Here is a 19,770-nt window from a genome sequence, read left to right on the forward strand (position 1 = left end):
AAGGGATCGTCTTCCATCTCAAATGGGGCTATGTTTTCGATAACAAGAGGCGCCGAAAAGACGGTGGGGAGGGTGGCCAAGGTTGATGTCATGTCCTCGGTGTAATTGCAGTTTTCAGAGATCTTGAACAAGTTACTCACCAAAAGGTGCCTGAAAGCGGCCTGAAACTGACGAGCCGTTGTGTTAGTGTTAGCCCCTCATTTCGATCTTACAATGGAGAAGGTGTTTTCAAGCGCATCTTGATTCATCCTTCTAGTCAATACATAGGCAAATCCATAATGATTGGTGAGATGGTCACAAAGCATTAGAATAGACCTCATTGTCAAACAAAACCCGCGCACACAAGGCAGCTGCCTCGGGCACCCAACTACCTGCATCTTCTCGAACACCTGAATGCACTCCTTCAAAAACTCTCTATGTACATAACCATTGCAGATCGCAAATGCGTAAAGTGTTTTTCCCACTTTTCGAGAACTGTTGATGCAGTCAAACAAGCGGTCTACCCTTTCGACGAATCGTGCGGTATGGGTCGCTTCGGCGGGTAGCTGCTGAAATGTTATGAACGTGTACATGGCAGCAGCGCAGTGGTTGCTGAAAACCTGTGCGGCCAGCTTTACTGACATCTTTGATGCAAATGTCAGATTGAAATGTCTGTCGCTCAGCCTTGGGATAGAACGAATCTCATGCATGCGGTCCTTTTTGTAGGCCTGTCTAATATCAGCGTCTCCGCCTAGTTCCGGAGGAGCACATTGAGGCACCCTATGCGAAACCCCAGAATCTGATGTCTATTCGCCTCGAGATCTTCGAGTGGAGCCCTCTCGAGTGTGATGTCACAGAGAGGATTCCGGTGCCGCTCTTCGCGCGCGCGCTCACTACGTGAAGGCTGCTCGACGCTACCGGCCAGTCTGTCCTGCTCGAGTTATTGAAGCATTAGTGGGCAAGTTCATAAAGTAATTTTTACAGAATGTTCAAGCAAAATGGGGGACCCTTAAGATTCGCCTTTAAGAGTTGAACGCGATAGCGAAATCCGGCCCCTGCGCACTTCAACCACTCAGTGCATACTTATTAATGTGTATTGTTACATACACATGCCCACAGACACACGTGCTCGCGCGCGCGATGTATCTATAGTAGTGGTACAGGTTTTCGATTTAAAGTACTTTTCTGTGCGAGAATCGAGACATATTTCTCACAATGCCTCACAGATGGCAGCACATTATCTAGCGTTTGCTGTTTGCTTCATCAACGCCTGCTCTAGAAAGCAGGCGTTGGCTTGATGTGTTTTCCGCTAGATGGACATAGTTGTCCATTTTTAGAGCTTTTTGAAAGTTCGTGTGTGTTTTTAGCGGCGATGGGTGCACTATCCTGGCCTTTTTCGTCGCGCAAAAAACGTAGTTTGATGGCCTCGCCAGTGCGCCTACAAATCGCCGAATGGGCTCAATTTCTTCGTGACACCTGCCGAACGAAATGCGTTAAGGAGACTCCTTCCACTACATGGCATTTATGTAGTGTTTTGTGCCGATGCAGCTGCAAGTAACATCGTGGCTTTGTGGTAGGACATCTGCTTGCCACGCAAGCGGTCCGTGTTCGATCCTCAATGGGACCGAAGATTTTTATTGTTTCTTTTATTTGCATCTTTCTCGATTTTTCGCTCACGGACGATTTTTCGTTCACAAGCGGCGGTAGCGACGCCGACGCCGACACCAGAATTTCTGCTACACGAGCTCTCTAACGCTATCGCGTTAAAATGCCCAGCGAAATCAAGTGGACTTGCCATCAGGAGCACATTCAGTGTCGATTGCTCCTGGTTCGTCTGCTGGTTATGAATGTGTACAGCTGCATGTATGGCGACGATTTCTTTTCGCGAATGTTCTATGGCTGTGGCGCACTCAAAGTGACTATCCCGCCCATTTTCGATCACTGATTTCAGGGTTCGGGCTTTGGCTACCGTGTCTCCGTTAAAGCGCAATATGCGTATACCGCGTGCTGCGCGTGTTCGGTTGCCAAGCCTGCTCCTTCGATTCAATTCCTTTGTTCGCAGTTTTAAGCACATGACAAGCGACGTGTGATGTCATTCAAATAAATTAAGTGGTCGTTGCAGGCAACAACCTTTCATTAAGTCAAAGTTTTCAGCAGCTGCCGTGTAAGCGGCGTAAGTAATTGAAGATCAAACAAGAAATAAAAAATTCGGCAGATCCCACGTACCATGGGAGTCGATGTGGTGCGAAGCATGCGGTGGGAAGGGGACTGTAGCGTAATTTTTTTTTACTGAGCAAAACGTTACAAAATGACGCCAAAGATTTGTATAAATTTTATACGCACACATGTTGAAGAGCCGCATATGTGTTATATAACCAGTTGTTTACAGTAGAGTAACGCTGGCAACGGCAACGTGGGTATTATACCAACACCAGAAGCCGTAAGCTGATATGTAGTTCTTATACTTGTCCCTTATGATAGAGAACGCACGCACGTTTCACGAACCCGTGTGCATGTGTGCAAGAAGTTCTTGACAGTTCTTGAACAAGGTCATCATCCCCGTGATCAGTGAGCACCAGCAGCTGGTCATGACTTGTTATCGGATCATGTCGTGATCGCGGTGACGAGGGGTCCATGTGTAGTGAAGTATGAGGTATAGTACAGCTTTTGGAAACCGTGGATGCCTTGGTCATTTTTCGACAAATTGTCTGTAGATAGAGCCGGCGACATCTTGGAATCTGAAGTCACCCTTCGCGTTGGTGAGGTATAGGCCGTCGAGGCTGGTAGGCCTGGATAGTGCTACGTATACCAACATCAGTGGATGGCGCTTGTCGTATTCGTAGACTACCTGGGCGTATGTGGCCTAGGTAGCCTAGTCTACAAAGCGGCTGTCAATCAATCTGGCATCATCCTCGATCAGCATGAGGCCATCGCCCAGCCTCGTAAGAAATGAAGATGACACTGCGTCGTTCTGGCGGACTAAGTGCACTTTACGGTGCGATGATGGGAATATCATACGTAACTTTCGTGAATGTATTCCTCCGGAGTCAAGCAATGCTTGAATATAGCTTGCTGAATCATAGGGATACAAATGTAATGTTTATTAGACCGCTATAAAAGCGGAGCCAACACTGGAACCACAGACGTTAATCTGATATGATGTCTGTATCGGAGAAGTATCATGTATAGTGTTTATTGCTCTCTTGTAAAATTATATAGATAGCAAGCACCACAACCACAACTGACGTTGCACCGACATTACGCCTGCATAGGATGTTTTTACAAACCAGTTTACAGACCTGGCGTGGCTCTGTGGTAGAATACCTGATTGTCACGCAGAGTGCTTGGGTTCGATTCCTGATGGGATCCAAACTTTCATTCTTTCCATTCGTCGGGTCAACGCTGCCGATGTCGGTTTTTCTTAACGCTCTCGCATTTATTGTCTGTTCTCGTCGTTCCTGGGTAGATATAAACTGTCAATCACCTGTGGCGCATACCCATGTACCTTGGCCCGTGGTAAGCGGGTATGTGCCACACGTGTCCGGAGGAAAGGGTTTGACGACGTACGCGACAGGATTTTCACTTTATTCATGTCATGACCCGACAGTCATATTCGTCAAATCATGTTACCCTCCCATGCCAATTTTGGTCTGCACGAAGTTAAGGAGGCGATAATGAGAGCCCCCAGACGTAGGCGGCTAGATAGATAGATAGATAGATAGATAGATAGAAACGCTCAAAGTGCCAGAGGTTCGCTAAGAAATGCTTCGCATTTAAAAGGCTGAGGGCACGTGCCACGACGGTGAGATGAAATTCAATTTCGTACGTTGTGCGGAATTGTTTTTTTTTTCTGCAGCATATTCTAATCCCTGCGTTGTGAAGTCAACGTTTGCTGACTCGTTCCCGGTCGTCTTAAAGTACGCAGAACAGGATTAGTGTAATCATACTTACGTAGATAGATACAAAGCTTTCGCGTCTAAAGTTGTGGTAAGACGCGTTTGCGATAAAATAGTGTAAATCACTCTCTTCGGTCGACTGCTGATAGGGCGTGATGCGGTCACTGCACTAAAAAGACTCGCAGGTTCCCTTGTGGATTTGCCTAAGATGACTCGAAGGCGAAGTCTATCTTCTTTTTGTTTAGTCGCTGTATTTTTCCTTCCCCGCCCCCTTCCGATTGCTTTTTTGAGGTAACGTAGTTTTGCACTGCCTCCAGGATCGGAAGCATTGCAAGCTTTCTACATATCACCATGTTTTTCATTGCCTCCGTGATTGAGCCACCGATCACGAAGGCAATGTATGCCGACGATGTCATGAGGACGTCATCGTGTAATAATTGTTTGGATCATTCGTGTTGACGCTGCAGACTAGGGACGCCGATGGTGAATTTTAGCGTTGGATCAGCAATCGAAAGCTTCCACCGTAAAATATTCATTCTTGTCACAGCGCAGTAAGGAATAGCTATAACCAGCCAAACTGTTCAAAAGAATGGTGGGAAAAAGCTCTCTGTCTCCTCTTCCTGGACATATTCGCCGATTTTTCCTATCGTTTACGAAGCTGTATTATCGGCGACAAATGAAACACAATCAGCGGAGCGCGTTCCCCAAGCATTAGGAACTGTATCATGCGCGCCGTCCTGTCATTAGCATTTACAGGCACACACACACACACACGATTAGGCAGCACTGCGCGATCGAAAGCATGAATGTGGCTCACGAGCTCCAAACCGCAGGAGCGTATCTATCTCTAATCATAAGGGTGCGAACTGTACCACTGCTGGCGTTTCATTCAGAGCCGATTGTACGTGTAACAAGTCTTAAGGTATGTCATCACATTTTTGTAAACGTTTTCTTATTTTGACTTTTGCAATTTCATTTTAAAATGGGCTTATAAAGCATCGTTTTAAATGATGTTCATATGCAGAAAAGAGTGAAAAAAATGAGAATGGGATTTGTTATTGACAAAGCATTGCCCAAACTCGGCCTTTACGCGAACAGTCATAACTTGAGAATGGAGCGCCGTCACAAAGGTAGCCAACCGAACACACTGTGCAATGAACTAGGATGTTTGCCATTTGATGATTGGGAATCAAATTACAGCAAAAATACGAACGAAAACAAAAATATGGGAATCTTTTTTGCAATGCTTGAAATAAAGCATTTTTACATAAAAGCTTACCAATCGTTTTTATTGATCCTAGTTCATTGCACAGGTCAGTAATAAAGGAACCACCATGCAAAGTTTCGTTGGAAAAGATTTATTCCTTATGAAGTTACAACTGTTTGCGTAATAAAAAAGCGCAAAAAATCAAGTTTTGAGCAAAACGAGTTTAACGTTTTTCAATGCCTGTACAAACAGGGTGATGATGCCCTAAACAGTTCATATCCACCCGGCTCATAGCTAGTGCCCTCCTTAGATGCCGTGAGCTCTTTATGGCTTTTGTTGCTGCCCGTCTTTTCTTGCGGTGTTGTTTTGCTTCGCTAGTCGACTGACGCTAGGCTTTCCTTACATGGTAATGGTCCTAGTGTAGCATGTTGCGATAGTGTGGTAGCCAGGTTCGATGCCTGCTTCTCTCAAAATAGCTGCTGCACTTATGTTACCATCATAAAAATGACAAACTACGCAACATCAACAGCAGTAGCATGAAGCGCGTGCAATGTAAACAACAGAGACGCTCGTAGCTTCAAACGTCCCCCTTACGGATATTTAAAGCAACGTTTGAAAAAACAAAGACTTTCAAGTTGTCTTTAAATAAGTTTATACTTATGAAACCAATACAGAACAGAAAGATTATTGCTAACTTATCAGTTTCTGTTACCACACAACAGTAGTTTCGCTTTCGAAACCGTTCACCACATGTTCGAAAATTGGCTATAAGATCGGAACTAGACATGTGCGCCGGACCCAAAATAACCGGCGGTGGAGCGCCGGTGCTTCCACCTCCGGCGGCGGCGCGACACGGTGGGGAGGGGGGAAGGGCGAAGCAGTGAATGCGATAAGTACACGTCGTAATGTTACATGAACGAGAGCTAGCAGCTAACTCTTTTTGCTCCGATCTCACTTAACTCTACAAAGCGCTGGTGTATGGCAATACGGCCGCTCCCGGGAGAGACGCGGTTGTCGGTCATTTTGTCGTATCAGTGTTCCGAGCGCGAAGAAGTGAGATCACAGCGCTCACAGCACATAGAAGGTGTACGAGCCGTTCGCTGGAGGATGTCTGCCGAAAGAGCGTGCGTGCCAGCGCTCTCCACCGCGCTTATAGTCAAAGTTCACAGTTGCTGCTCGAGTTACGCAGTCCCGCTCCCTAGACATCCCTTCCTGCTCCTTCGCCCAGTAATGACGGGCGGGGCGTTTCCTTCTGCTTGAGGAGCAATCGACGGCAGGCCCCGCACGCGGGTTGATGTTATCCCTTGTGACGGAGATGGCCAGCTTGTTTCATCTCTGCTTTAGCCATGTTCCTTGCCAACGCTCGCGAGCTTTTACTCGCGGGCAGAACATAAATGCGCGGAGCGATGTCATCGATTTAGAGTTTATACGGAACATGACGACGACGGTGAAAACGTGTCCTGAGTGTCCATACAATTGCTAACCCAATAAAGATATACAAAAAACCGTCACAGCGGGCTCGCCTTTTTCCTAGAAAGCTGCATCGTCTCCGCTGTAAAGAGTGCGTCTGTTGGAAGAATCATATAATCCGGTGCCTTTTCCATTGGTTTCGTTCTCGCCTTCAATACCTTTCTTATAGGGGACATCTCCTCGCCACTTATTTCTTAATAAAGCACGCGTACAATGTCAGCACTACGCATTGAACCTATCATGATTTTGCGCTTGTCGGCTACAGTCTATCTCTGCATGCGCGGTCGCAAACGCACACAATGGAGCGAAATCAGTTAATCGCGCACGATAGTCGTGCGAGAGAAGCAAGAGCGGGTGGGCAGCTACATAGCAAAGCAGTATGGGAGACAATTCACAACTGTTATTTCACTTATATGGCCCAGTCGACAGTATGTACCCTGATGATGTCACGTGAATCACTGTTCTGTCATCACGAAGTGCACCAAAAGTCAAGAAACGCCGAGAGAGAATAACGCGCTCGTTGTTTTTGTTTTTTGTTGGATTTTCAGAGGTTGTTGGGGGCCTTTTAAAAACAGCGCGTGCAAACACGGGCACAGGAGAGTAGTCAAGACACCAGAAACGCCGCTAACAACTGAAAAATCACACAGCGGCGGAACCGAAGGTCGACACAAATATTTATCTGCGCATTCCCACTTAAGAGGTCATACCTATCAATCAAGTGCGAGTAGAGGTCTACGTGAAGATAGCTGTTCACTCTCTCGACTTTTCTCTTATGTCCGTGTTTCCACGTCATGTGTTCTTAACATGAATACCTACCAACTAGCTCACCTATATTCTAAGTCTGCCATTCTCTTTACTTCTGATTTATTTATCGATTCACTCGAATAAGAATGAAAGGAAAGGGTGTACTAACACACCGAGATATGTATATATTACTTATCTATTTTATTTATTTATACATAGTGTACTAGGTCCGAGACTCCAAGAATATGCTATCCAGTGAGTTGGGTCGTCGCCCTTTAAGGCTGGAGGACGCGGCAGCGTTGAGTGCAGGCAATACTCGTGGTATTTCTGCAGAAGAAAAAGATACTACAACTTCTGGGGATCTATTATCGATGCGTTCATCCAAAGGCTTACTATGGTCAAGGCTTGGGCTAGTTGGTTCATGGTTAAACTTGGCTTGGTTTAAAAAAAAACAGGTAGACCGTCTTGAACAGCAGGTTACCCGATGCATGTGCTTATTTCCGTAGCGGAATCGGTTCTAAACAAGATAAGGAAAACAGAAAGGATGGCCAAGAAGAAAGAACAGAAAGAAGGGGAAAGACAACCATCATACCTAACATCCACCGGCTAGCGCATAACTTGAAGAAGATAGGAAAGCACGCCGATGTAGAAGTTGTATTTTCTGCTCCTAAAGAATTGCCCGCAATATGTCCAAAAATGAACGAAACAGAAAGACAGCCACAGTCCTGTCCCACAAAGCATGTAAACCAGTTTGTAAACTGCATCGAGGGTGTTGTCTATTCAATCCGACTGTCCTGCGGAAGTAAATATATAGACCAAACAGGCAGATGCCTGATTGAGCGACTGAAGGAGCATACCTACTATGTAAATAGAGCAATTAGTGGCCACATAGGCCTCCATTGCAGAGATTGTGGATGCAGACCAATCTTTTCCGAAACAAAAGTTGTAGCAAGAAACAAAGATTATAGAACTAGGGAAATTATCGAAGTTGCAGAGATAGAACGCGTTAAGAATAACTGTGTGAGCATGCCATCTCTGACCCTGTCAATGAAGGAAATAGATTTTTTGAACCGAAGGTGATATGTACAGCACGTGCTTGTGGCGCTCAATGATGAAGCACGTCGATGAGATAGGGGCACCAGTGAACCATGTTTGTTTTTCTTTCTATTTGACTGTTAATGTATATATATGTACCCACATGTCAAAATAAAATATTTTGTAAGTCAGCGCTGTTGTCGTGCCTTCTTCGTCTTGTGTGCTGTCTCAATTTTGCGCTGTTTTTTGCCAAGTTCATTCAAAGGCGATGCCCACAGTCCATTTCGCAGAGCGCATTCAGTGATTCGAAAAAGCGGTGAGCCGTGATGTCACCTCGCTCTTGACCACGTCGCCGCGCCCGAACCCGCCAGCACATTCCTAGCGTAAGAAGAGAGTGGACGAAATGCACAGAAAGAGGAACTTTTCAAGTCTGAATATGCATATGAATGTGTCCCAGATGTTTGAGAACGACGCAGGGGATGCGTACCGATCTTGCAGCTGCGTTACACGAGCGGCCGCATTAAAGGGGCCTTCCAACACCTACATTGCTGCCGATCGCAACAACGCGTAGTGGCGCTCGCCAGAACTATTGCGGGCGGAAATGACGAAGATGAGCGCTGGCCTATGATTGCATATATGCAGCGTTCGAAGTAATAAAGGCGTTAAATCACAAAAGGGGTTATTATTGGGATTAGTTTTTGCTTAGCATGCTTTTTTCACTGAACACCAACTAGACGAACCATCTTAGACTTCTTCGGCTTTAAAACTTCCAAAGAATGCGCCGAACGCTACAGCGCTGGAGGAAACGCGCTGGCGACGCTCCAGGTGCCGTTGTTTGAAGAAACTGAAGAAGAAAAAAATGTAAGAGCATTGATATAGACGCCGTCGCAACTAGAAAGACGACTAAAACTACAAAACATGATATAGGCGTTCGCGATCTGCCTCGTTTCGCACGTGCAGTTCAGCACCACATTGTTTTAAATGCGAATGCATTTCTTAGTCGGGCTATGTCAGGCGTCGGTGTCCGCGCGCCTCTCCGCTCTCACTCCCTCTCCCATAGCAATAGCTGCGGGCGCGCGCTCTTATCCTCGCCCCCAGAAACCGGAGCAGGTGGTGCGGGCGGAGTAGCGGAGAGTGAGTGGAGAGGAGGAGCGCGCTCTGGCGTGTGAGGGCGCTCGCATCGCGGGAGCGCGGCGGAGCTCCCGCGTGTGTGGAGAGAGTGTAGGAGAGGGTAGGTGCAGTGCTTCGCCTCTCCTTCTCTCGCAGTTCGCTCTCTCTCCTCCCTGCGCCACCGCCTCAATGCAGTGCGTTTAAAAAGCGTTTATAGCGTTTGTGCTGCCTTGGCACAGCCTGAAAACAGCGCGTTCTAAACGCGTTTGTGCTGCACTGAAGGCGGTAGCAACATCCCTGAGGTGATTACGAACGCACGTAAGAAGCGTTAGTTGAAAGAGGCGCCCAAAAGGGAGACACTTGAGCGCGTCGATGTGTCCAGCTTTACGCCATTCAAATTACTGCGCCGTGTACTCTCGGCGCAAGAAATGCATTCGCATTTCCTCACGATTGCCTTCGGGGAGGTGGGGGCATTTTTTTTACTATCGCAACGGCGTCATTATTACGTTGGAAAGAACCGGCACCATTGTATGCAAGCTTCCCGTACGTAGGATATTTCAGTTCATTTCATTGGGGCGTCATGAAACGTCACAGGGCAAGTAAAACGTGGTAAATCTCTTCAGCCTTCAGTCTACGCAACCCGAAAGTAAAAAATGTAAAACAGTGAGGTCTGGAAAAGTGTTATGAGGGTCCCTTTAAATCTAAATCGATGGCTAACATGACCAAAAGACATGTGCGCCGAAAATCGGATCTCTGAAAGCTGCATTCGTGGCATTGAAGCGCATTCCGTCCATATCATTTGTATCGAGAGTGTTTGAAAGCTTCGTGATGTCATGATGGCGCTGCAGAACAAGAACCGGAGACAGGGGGCGCGCTTCTCGCCGATCTCCCGCTATTCAGAGGCCGCTGAAATGGACTGTTCATTACATGGACACATCGAGAAGAGCTCCTCCGGCGAAGTGCTGTGTTTTATTTCCAGATTCCCCATTCGAATTAAAAGAAAAGACTAACGGCGGCGCGACGCAATTATTGCGCGGCGGCGTCGGCGGCGTGATTTCTCTTGGGACTTCGGCGGCGGCGCGCGCGGCGTGACCAAAAACAGGCGGCGCACACCTCTAATCTGAACTACATAAGATAAAAAGATAATTCTTTCGGCAAAATATTCTTGAATGTCTGGCAATTCTCAGAATCTAAAAATTAAAAAATGTATTTTTTGAAAAAATATGCGCCTTCAAAGGTGGTGACATACCTCAATGTGCATCCAACTCTCCCAATCCACGCTAGCTGTCCGTAATGACCCGTTGGTCGATGAAGTTATCAATTTTATTTTGTCGGCAAACGTTTTTTGTACGTGACTACAATTGGGAGTTGAGCGAGAACTTTCGTTCAAGTCTGCTTACATAACACTATTTTTCGCGAATAAGCCGTAAAATTGATAGTGCTTCACTTCCAAAGCAGCGTAAACTTTTTAACTCGCTTGGCGGGAGGTTCGCGCTTTGATGTAAGCTATTTCAACGCAATCCAGCCCATTGAGTGACGCTAAGAACTCGGTGGCATGATCCTGAGCGCGATGGCCCTCCGTATATAGAGGATACGTTAAATGTTAACGTTTCTTAACCTCCTGTAATGCTAGCAGCCATCTAAAGAACTATCATTACAAGAAAATACAGCTAGTAGTCGAGGAACGCCGTGCGACATCAGCGAACTATAACGAAAATGCTGCTGTTCAAGCCACAGCCTAGCAGACGACAAAAGCCGAATCCCCGCCTTTGCGTCACCGGAGCGCCGTTCGCAGCGCCGCCATCAGTGGCGCACGAGGCGAATACGGCTGCCGCAGAGCAGCTCCTCCTAACGTGAGTGGTCAGATTTACAATCCGCGATGCGCAGCGCCTATAGGGGCTAGAGTTACTGTATATTGTCACATGGTCGTGCCGTCGACTAATTCAGCTCTCAGCACGTCCGAGATGACGCTCTTTATTTGGCCGAAGTAGTGGCCGGGAAACTGAAAGTCAAACTACAGCAAAAAAAATTCAAGTGGCTTAGCTCGGCTATGCCAGGATATACGTAGCGTTAGCAAATGTTCAGCTGAATATTATTAGCTTTCCAGATTGTCTAGGATTAGCTTGATTGTCATGCTTACTGCTGCTCCAATGACACACACACGGTATACGTATTATGTGGCACATGCATATTTATTTATGCTCAACGTCAGGTTACTTCGCCATTGCCTAGAAAGACGGCTCGGTGGTCAGTGAAGTAACACGCTGCCGTCTCTATGGCCCCAACACAGTAACGGCTAATTGCCAGGCAACTACTTCGGGATCCGATGAGATAAGCTTCTCGCCTCTTCTGCGCCGTGGAGCAGCATTTGCGCTCTCCTTCTCCATGGCGTTACCCACCTGGAAACGCCAGTCAGAGGCGGTACCAAGCGGCCCCGGCGCAGTGTCAGACGGCGACTGCACAGCGAATGCGAATAGCTACGCGCGCGCTGGCGCCAGTGTGTCTGCGACTTCACTTCTCTCGAATGCGGCGCAGGACAGCAGCTGCGAGCCGCGCGTGGCAGTGTCGGAGAGCGCGTGAGATGCCAGCTCCGGTGACCCAGCTGTGTGACATCACTGATTCTCGTGCATGCGCAGCACGGCTCATGATGCTCCATGCGAAATCGGCTCCGGCTAGGCAAGTGTAGCTAACGCTACAATACACTGATAGCTGCGAACAGAGCGTCGACCGTCGATCAACTGACAAGCGGTGAAGCGCATCGACATTTATACACGTGCCGTCGAATATTCCAGCGTTATCGCTGGTTGTCGCGCAAACTCTAGAATAAGCTCGAGTGTTCGCGTCTTGCACGCAATCTTAACAAAACGATCTACAATAATCGCGAAGGATCTCGAACAATCAGGCACGGTTTGCGCTGGGCGTTGCTGACAGTCTTTGTGAGCAAAAAACGAATACAACAAAAGTGATAATAAGAAACGCACGTGGCAATGCCCCCCTCTGAAAAAGGATCGTCTCGATGCTTAAAACAGTGTCTGGGTACGGGCTAGTTGGTATTCCATTTTAAGTTGTGAACACAGCGCTCGTCTTCGTTGCCCTCTGTCTCGTGTCTTTGCGTTGTGATCACAGCCTTAAACAGAACATGGGGGTGGAGGGCGGCCAATGCCTGCAACAATAAATAACAAGAATAAAGCAACGAAGTACAATAAACAATCAGAAGCAAGAAAGTACAATAATAAAGCAAAATGACAGTCCTCAGATTCGCTAACGCGCGTAATATGTCTTGAGGCGCATGACATGGACGACTTCAGGTCGGGCACGGCGCCACTGAGAGTTCGTAATGCCGTCAGGGACAACCTCGTAATCGAGTGCGCCGAGGCGTCGAAGTACCCTGTACGGTCCGAAGTATCGTCGAAGCTTCTCACTAAGTCCCCGTCGGCTTATTGGCATCCATACCCATACACGGTCACCGGGTTGGTATTCCATCTGTCGTCGAAGGTTGTAGCGGCGGCACGTGGCAATATGCTACCTTTAGGTAGCAGAGTTGCGCATAACTTTTCCTTGCGCCGCTAGCGCCTCTATTCGTCGAGTGCCATCACGTGGTGCAGAATGACGTCAAATGTTCAAATCCACGCTGCGAAGCCAACTTTACGGGGCTGACGGCGCGGCGCCTGCGCATCCTCTGCCCGCGCCGACTAGTTTCCGCAAGTTCCATCGTGATTGCCATTAGCGGTCGCCGAGCGTTTCAGCGCCCTTGCGTTCGTCGAGTGTGTGCTTTGTTTATCGGCTCCATACTTTTGCGAAGTGTTCGAAAGTACGTCGTATTGAGAGTTGTGCGCTACACATGACTGGGTGTACTGCACCTAACTGCACAAACCGCACAGGAAATGGGAAAGCGTCTTAGGGACTAAACTCGCGCTATCCGCACACCCGCTCCGCACGTGGCGGGACCACGGCTAGGTCAGCTAGTATACCCCTAAGGTATTCGATAATTGCGCCACTAGCGCCAATTCGTCCCCTGGTGTTTGGTAGGCCAAACTGTGAAACTAAAAAACAACAAAAAAATTTCTGATGCTGCTATGGCAACGCTTTTGTTGATGAGAGAGGAGGAAATGCCGAGCTGCTTGTCGTCTGCTATGCGCTCGACGAGCGCGGGACTGCCTTGTGAGCCGCAAACGGAAAACGACACTGCGTGCATTTCTTTTTTCAGGTTGTGTTGCTGCTGAGTGTATTGTTTTCGACAGCTTTCGGTTGGCAATTTTGGCGAAATCACAGCAAGTGCATAAAACAATTGTTTGGGAATGTTTGTCAGTTGAATACGCGCGAGCCAGCATGCCCTGACGCCTGAAATTTTGTTTCGGCGAGAAAAAGGAGTGGTCAGAAAAGGCAGTTTATTCACTTATTTTATTAGCAACGTATCGAAAACGAAGACATTCAGTACATGCCACAGTAGCGCATAGCTGCGTATCACGTATAGTAAGTACAAATGATCGCGTGATACAGAGATGAGACGCCGATTCATGGGAGACGGAGCCGGCTGTGGTAGGGTCGCCTTCTGAAAATAAGGACAAAATGAGTAACATTCAAGCTCGCATTGTTGGACTATTGCTTAAACAAATGCCAGCACTGTTTCCGTAAAATGGCGAATCTAACTCAGACAGGTCAGCTCCGATTGTATATCGTTGCAAGTCGTCAACTAAAAATGCTCCTCCAAAAGGCATTAAGCAATGCTCCAAATTTTAACGTTGTTGTACATTCCCGTAACATGTTAAGCATTGCTGGTTTCTCACTATCTGTCTAATAATATTGTAGTATAGTGAGTTATTCGTATACTTTGGCCTTACTATTCTACACTGCCCACAAGAGGAAATTAAATAGCAATCATGTAAAAGCTGCTGGGCGCCGGCACGCGTACTCTTGCTCCTGTAAATTTTCTACTATGTATAGTAGAAAATTTAGTAGAAAACCAAACTTACGGAAATCATTGCAGCACGTGACAACGTTTGGCTTCGTCGTATTGAATTGAATTGTGCGGTTTTACGAACCACGATACGTCCATGTGACGCGCCCTAGTGAGGGACTGTGGACTATTTTGACTATCGGAGGCGAGTATAAGTTTAGCCCGCATCGAAACACGATTTGATCCCGCGACGTCGTGTTTCACTGTGCAGCACCATATCCGATACCCCACAACGGCGGGTTACTGTTGTATCGTTTGCTGCAGCGCCAATAGCGCTGCGTCTTCTACCAGCGTGAATTCGCTCCTTGTGAAAAGAAAATATTCGCATCTTTAGCTGCGCCAGCATTCTGGAACACCGTGCACCGCACATGATCGTCCAGTAAAAAAAATTTTTTAAAAATGTAGGCAGCTGCTCACTAGTGGTGGCAAGCCTCAAGGTAGTGCGGAGCCGGGCTGCGTTCCTCGCTTTTCTTTATTTTTCTCTTTCTTTGTCTCTGTTTCTTATGACTTTTTTGTCTATGTTTATTTGTATTTATTTCTTTCTTTTTCTCTCTCTATCTATTTGGTTCTCTTCCTTCCCTTTCTTTCGCTCTATCTCTCGCTTCTTTCTTTCTCTCTCTCTCTGTACTCGTTTTCTGTCCTATCAGAGTTATTGCATCCCACGCCGGACAAATTGACGCACGTGTTCGGGGAGTGAAGCTGAAGATGAAGAATAGGACGAAGAGGGCGCGTGCATGATGATGATAATTTTGTGCGCGACTAACGGGGATTTTTCGAGCTTAAACAGTGCCGCTGCTAAAAAACCGAATAGCACGCAATGCCATGGCGCACGCGGAACTAATTTCGCGGCGTAATGCCACGCGGAGCCGTAGCAGACGACGGGGAAAACAGAAAGCTGTTCACTTTTGCGCCGTACCCTGTATTATGGTTCTCCAACCCCCCCCCCCCCTCCCACTTCACCTCGCCCCTAGCCTTCTCGTCCACTGCACAAAGCGAAAATACGCGTCCCTTCCATGATTCCCAAAAGCAACAAGCCGACCTGTGCATACCTGACACTGCGGCGAGCCTGTTTTGGCCCGGGTGGTCTTGAGTCGAATCAGCCGTGACTTGTGCCCGGGAGGGTCCTTGAAGATAGGATAGATATAAGTCACGTTTAGGTTCGTAGCGAAGGAAGACCGTAGCACGAAATCCAGTGTACAGGGCACAGTTGAATTCATGCCTAAATATGGCATGTGAATTATGCATCAGACAATAAGGTGTGCGAAAATCAACTAAACAAGCAAAGGTAGTCGCAACCTCTAAAACCTTGTTTTCTTACCTTCATCGATCAGGGACACCACTTCCACTGCAACAGCGGGAACAGCCGTCAACAACTGCCGCGTTCTGGCAAGGTCGGCGTGAGAGCATTCGGTGAAGTAGTACGAGCAGAGGTGGTAGCCGTTGTACTGTACATTTGCTTTCATCCCAGCCCCGCCAGGTCTCCCCTTTTGGCACGTGTCATTCCACCATACGTCACACCTAGAAAATGGAAGAAATACCACCATGGATATCAATAAACAACACGTAAAAGCGAAACAGTTATTGTGACTGCAAAGCAGTCACAATAAAAGTCTCGAGTGCAGCTCGGCCGTCGCGCAGGTAACTCCAACTTCTTGTAACACGGAATGCAAGCGGTCACTGCTACGTGAATGGTTTAGCGGGCTTCTTTCATGTTAATGAACAGTCAAAGGTGGTAATGTCAATACAAGAAACTGGGATTCGGAGTGATTGAAAGCCAAACCAGTTCGTTGAAGAAGCGTTTATTTAGCACATTCGGTACACGTGATTTGTAAGCTTTCTTCTCGTGGAAAATAAAAAATTAAGAGCAACAGCAAACATAGACGATACCGAAGCGCAATTTCTGTCTGCATGTCAGCTGCCTGCAATCGGCCCACGAGAAACTGCCGACAAGTAGCTTACATGCTTACAACATTGCGGGCGCTGTGCCAAACCAAAAAAAAAAAAAACACTGTAAAGCAACAGCGGAAAATTTTCCAGTTCGCCCTGTAGCTTTTCTGATAAGAATAGCGCTTGCTTCTTCGTAACTACCGAATAAGAGGTGTGCTTACCGGTCGCTGGGAAGCGGAAAAATGTCGCTGCGCTGTTCCTTCCTGAGTTGTCGCACCACACAGAAGCGCAGCATGCCTTGTTTCTTTTGCGTAGTTTTTCGGACATTTTGAGCATGGTGGCACTCACAGACACCAAAATTTTCCCCTTCAAGGCATACTACGAAAATTCTACACGTGCACACAGTGAAAGCGGCAGGAGCAGACGCACGGAATGGCAGCAGCAGAGATAAGAGCGAAAGCGCCGCCCGTCGGCGCAACGAATGAAGCGTCCAAATAAATATATCGGGTGTTAAAAAAATAGTCAAGAACACATTTTATTTCTACACATAATTGCATAACTTTACTTTATTGATGCGTAGGTTGGAAAAGAAAGGCCACACATGCAAAAGTTGCTGAATTTTTGCTTCCTACCAAAACAATGGCGGACGCTTTATTTCCAATACCGAAACTAGTCGAAGTGTCCGGCCCCTGGCGGGACACCTGCCGCCCGCAACAGAGGGCTCCTGTGACGTCACGAAGAGCGGTTCTAACTTTTTGCAGCCGCCCTGCCGGCTTGCCAGGCTCGCCTCTCATTGGCTGGCCGGGCCGCCTTCACAGCAAACATGGCGCTTGCTCGAAGCGGGCGCGAGGCCTATCGCTGCAGCGTTGGAAAAAACTGCTCATTTTATCGTTGTGGTCATGATAAGCGCTATACAACTCCCGCGGAGATGTTCATCGAAAGTAGCCAGCCCGTGCGCACTTCCTGGCCCCGTCAGTGCGTGCGATCGTCAACGGAACGACGGAACGGCCGCAGTGTAGAAAGTGTGTTGTAGTGATGCAAGTGTCGTCGTTTTGCGTTTTTCTTCGTACCGCCAATCTTTCAAATGTAATCGCAAAGAATTTAGAGGATTTCTATCACGTAATCATGCACCGTGCTAAGCAAGATATGCGTTCAGTGCGCGCCGAAGTTAAAAGTGCTCAATCCCGGGAACAAGTGTTCGCGTCGGGTGTGTTGTGTGTGCCGTTCGTCGCGGCAAATAGTAGTCGAGCCGAAGCTTCAGCTACGACAATACGATCAGGATGGGCAAGTTTTATTGCTCCGTCATTGTCGTCATTCGTAATGCGCAACGTCGCGCAAGTGTTCTTGTGCTCGATGGTATGCGCTGTGGTGAAACTTTTTCCCACCGTGTCACATCTGAGCAATTCTGTCCAGTGCTGTGAAGTGTGTTCAAGAAATGGAAACCGTGAAATATTCAGGAGCGCGGTGCTAAGTTTTCGATTTGTGTGGTTGCGCGCATGTGCCCTGAAGTGGAGGTTGCATACAAGCCATTATCGTGCTTGTAGTCTAACCCATTGAGACGAGCATTATGATCGACGTTCCATAGATCCGTAAAATTTAATAACATTTGCTGGCAGGCTAGTTGGTGATGCATAGTTAATGGGTGAAATACAGCACAAACCAGACGATTAACACAAGGAAGACACGGGACAGAGTGCTGAACCCGACGATTAACACAAGGAAGACACGTCATGGGTAAAATACAGCACAAACCAGACGATTAACACAAGGAAGACGTAAAATTTACATATTTCAATGCCAAGGTTCGGTAGACCAAATTTAAAGCAAGTAGAAGTGTTACAATAAATTATGATGTACTTGAGAGCAGTTGTTATTGCAACAGAAATAATTATAATATTACTGCACAATTGGTCATGCTATATATCTTCGTAGACCGAGTCAAACGACCACTCAAGTCACATTCAATAAAGATTAAAAAAAACAGATTTTGAAAGTCCTGCTGGAATGCCTCACGACCATCTCGTTAAAAACGTCACTGCCTTCACCAAAGCTAGTGCGTGTAGCAAAATGTTCTAAGCAGACGTAGACAAGAAGAATGCTTAATTTACCATTAGCTTAGTGCTCGTAGTCTCTTCCTTGTCAGTAGTGCGCAGCAATTGAAAAAGTAAACCTCTTTTCCAAAGGAGGACACCGTGTCGCAATAGGCTAAAATACTTCCCCATCGAATTGGAGGAATACGACGATGATTTGTCGCTCTTGTCGGTGGTAGATGTTGTGTGCTGGACCAAAAGTAGGCGAAGGAACTTGTCAACAATCCTGCGTGCCGATCACCTGCCCTTGGCAGTCGTTGAGATGTTCTGAGCAAATGAGAATAGGAGAACCTTCCAAGTAAGCATAACGATTAAATCCAGCACGATGTGCATGTTTGCATAAAGAAGATGTTGCGCAGATTTCTAAAAAAGATCCTTAACTATTCCACTCTGTGAAAGTGGATGACCAGAGAAGCTGTGTAGCGCACAGATTGATTTATTACATTTATTAATTTATACATTATTATTTTTTTTTAAATTCAGCATATGCTCCTTTAAAGCGATTTCACCTCAATTCGTGTGGGCAAGAAGTGCAGTGTGCAGGTTATTTATGCATCTTTATGTACGCGGTTATTTGTTTGCTAGTTTATTTATTTGCTTTTTTCTGTTTATTTTCAGTATTACCAGTAATGAGTAGTGCGGTTTGCCCGATTTCTGTGGCACATACCTGCTAGGGGCTTTCTGTTGACTAGGTAACTGTTCGCGGAGTTACAATAAGTTCATATTTCCTATTACTCTCAGACAGGGCTGGGCAGATATACCCAGAAAAGTATTCCGGAATACAGATATCGAAATACATGAACTGGAAGCCTAAAATACAGATACTGAGATACATTTGCTCATAGCGTAACGGGATATTTCGGAGATACTTTTGCAATAAGATGACAAAAGTATTCCGGAATACAGTTACAGCGATACAGATACTGGAATACTTTTTTTATTTCAAGGATGCTCATACTACGCACACTTATTACTGCAGCATAACGTTGTAAATAAAGTTACAGCGCAACGAAACGTTCAGTTCATTTATTTATTTATTACAGTACGCTCAGCGCCATTAAGACATTGCAGGGGAGGGGGTGGACAAAGTACATAATTAGCAATAATGACATAATTACAAGTATCAATTGAAATAAAAATACACTATTTCACAGCAACAGTAACAAGGATTGGACACCGAAATCGACATATTTGGCGAACAAACTAAGCTATGCTAGAAATAGCACACTTTAAGCAAATCACTCGAATCGCTAATCAACACCAGTGAATTGAGAAAAAGTATGCATTTACTTTGCACATAAGATCTGCTTTGCTGAGAAGGTTGCTGTGTGAGCATCTCAAATAGGCTGTCTTCTAACAGCGTCGGTTCAGCCTCAGCACAAGACTCACCAAAGA

General features: G+C 46.7%; 1 long non-coding RNA gene across 1 annotated transcript; it reads right to left on the reverse strand.

The window, feature by feature from the left end:
- Positions 1 to 13,833: 13,833 nt before the first annotated feature.
- Positions 13,834 to 15,996, reverse strand: LOC119389164 (uncharacterized). The gene is made up of 3 exons (XR_005183040.2): positions 15,717 to 15,996; positions 15,448 to 15,522; positions 13,834 to 13,993 (listed from the first exon to the last, which is right to left on the reverse strand). It is a non-coding gene; the product is annotated as an uncharacterized LOC119389164 (long non-coding RNA).
- Between the last annotated feature and the right edge of the window lie 3,774 nt (positions 15,997 to 19,770).

Source organism: Rhipicephalus sanguineus, chromosome 4 (assembly GCF_013339695.2).
Source record: "Rhipicephalus sanguineus isolate Rsan-2018 chromosome 4, BIME_Rsan_1.4, whole genome shotgun sequence".
In the NCBI taxonomy this organism is placed as follows: Eukaryota; Metazoa; Arthropoda; class Arachnida; order Ixodida; family Ixodidae; genus Rhipicephalus; species Rhipicephalus sanguineus.